This window comes from Miscanthus floridulus, chromosome 9, assembly GCF_019320115.1.
Source record: "Miscanthus floridulus cultivar M001 chromosome 9, ASM1932011v1, whole genome shotgun sequence".
Taxonomy (NCBI): domain Eukaryota; kingdom Viridiplantae; phylum Streptophyta; class Magnoliopsida; order Poales; family Poaceae; genus Miscanthus; species Miscanthus floridulus.
The window spans coordinates 125,988,033-125,990,396 of NC_089588.1; positions in this window are offsets into that span (position 1 = coordinate 125,988,033).

Genomic DNA, 2,364 nt, shown 5'->3' on the forward strand with positions numbered 1-2,364 from the left:
GACAAGTGCTATATTTTGCAGGAGTCATACGATAGCTTCAAGGTAAAAAAAAAAGAAACTGTACTTGTAGTGCATTTTGGAGTATTCCATCATAGACTGATTCAATCCTACTTCGAGAATGTTAGTCTCACGTGCCATTTGATAATGTGTAGCAGCCTGTCAAGGTTCATTACATCCTCTTGATAATGTGAAGTTGTGTTCTTTTTTTTTGAAATATAAGGGGGTGAATTTTCTCATTACTGTTAAGATAGAGATAATTATAAGAAAAATGGAAAAAGTCATGTGCAAACCTTTTTCCATTTGGAATAGTTCCATATGTACAGTTTTCAAAGATTTTGCCTCATCTTTTTAATTTATTTCAGATACCCTTTTTTTAACAACTTTGATAATATTATTTGCGTAGCTCTTTTAGTTACCCAAGTTAGGTTCTCCTGAGATCTCCAAGTTTCCAACAATGGTTAATATTGCTAATTTTCTATCCTTTTAACAGATCCTTTATGGGGGTCAAGCACTCGCTCTTCCGTGCTCCAGCAGCTTAAGGAGCTTGAGAATGGACTCGTGCTTGAAAATAACAGACACATCATTTCAAAGCCTGCTATCAATCTCGGGTGTTGTGACCAGGTAACTGATAATGCATTCCTGACGGTGTGGTGGTGAAGTCAAAGTGGTCGGAGAGATGACTTGCAGTGTAAATGGTCTTCAATGCTATGATGATCAGATTAATCAAACATTTTACAAACTTCAGCACTGTGACCTGAAAAATATAATCCATTTTAATGCCTGGAGTTAGTATTGAGTGAATAAAGTTCTGTAATTTGGGTGACCTATGAGAAGAATAAGTTCTGTGAGTAGCCGGATCACTACCGAAACGTCAAATTTGCCAAGTGTTTTTTATATTTGCCGAGTGTATTCCCTCGGACACTCGGCGAACAAGTTCTTTGCCGAGTGTTGCGCTAAAAACACTCGGCAAAAAACAAACACTCGGCAAAGAGGGTTTGGCCGAGTGTCAAAAAAAACACTCGGTAAAGAGAGGGTTTGCCGAGTGTTTTTTTTTTGCACTCGACATAGAAATAAAATCTTTTTTCTGGGAAAGAAGGAAAAGAAAAAAAATAAAAAAAAACTTTGCCGAGTGCCCAGATCTAGGACACTCGGCAAAGGACAAAATCTTACTTAATTCCCCCGCCCCTCCCCCACCCCTTCTTAATTCCCCCGCGGGTGCCCCTCCCCTGCCTTCTTCCCCCGCCAGCACCCTGCCCCTCCCCTCCCTTCTTCCCCTGCCAACGGCCCGCCCCTCCTCCTCCCCCTTCTTCTTCCCCGGCGGGCGCCCCTCCCCTCCCCCTTCTTCCTCCCCGGCGGGCGCCCCTCCCCTCCCTTCTTCCCCCGCCGGCGCCCCGGCCCTCCCCTCCCTTCTCCCCCCCACCCCTCCCCCTTCCCCCTCCCCCTTCTTCTTCCCCAGTCGGCGCCCCTCCCCTCCCCGTTCTTCTTTCCCGGCAGGCGCCCCTCCCCTCCCTCTTCTTCTTCCCCGGCAGGCGCCCCTCCCCTCCCTTCTTCCCCCGTCGGCGCCCCGCCCCTCCCCCTCCCCCTTCTTCTTCCCCGATGGGCACCCCTCCCCTCCCCCTTCTTCTTCCCCGGTGGGCGCCCCTCCCCTCCCTTCTTCCCCCGTTGGCGCCCATCCCCTCCCCCTTCTTCTTTCCCCGCCGGTGCCCCTCCCCTCCCCCTTCTTCTTCACCCGGTCGGATCCGGCCAGTGGTGGCCGGATCTGGCGGCGGGCCCTCCCCTCCCCTTCTTCTCCCGGTCGGATCCGGCACTCCCTCTCCCGGATCCGGCCGGTGGCGGCCGGATCTGACGACGGGCAGCGTGGTGGTGGTGGTGGTGGCGGCGGCGGCGGCGGTGGGGCGTGGTGGTGGTGGTGGTGGTGGCGTGGTGGTGGTGGTGGTGGCCGGCGGCTGTGGTGGTGGTGGTGGTGGTGGCGGCGGGGGGGGGCGTGGTGGTGGTGACGGCGACTTTGGTGGTGGTGGCCGGCGGCTATGGTGGTGGTGGTGGCGGCGGCGGCGGCGTGGTGGTTCCGCCGGTGACTTGTTTTTTTTTTCCAAAAAATGTTTGCCGAGTGTTTTTTGGGACTCGACATAGTCTTTGCCTAGTGCCCGACGATTGACATTGGGCAAATAGCTCTTTGCCGTCAAAACCTTTGTCGAGTGTCGTTTGCCGAGTGTAACACTCGACAAACGTTTTGCCGAGTGTTTTTGGGGCTATCCCGTAGTGGATGGTACACAATTTATCTACCGATTGTATACAGTTTATTATCTATGACGGAGAGCTTGAGAAGTATTATTTTAAATCATAATACGCATGAATATTTGTATT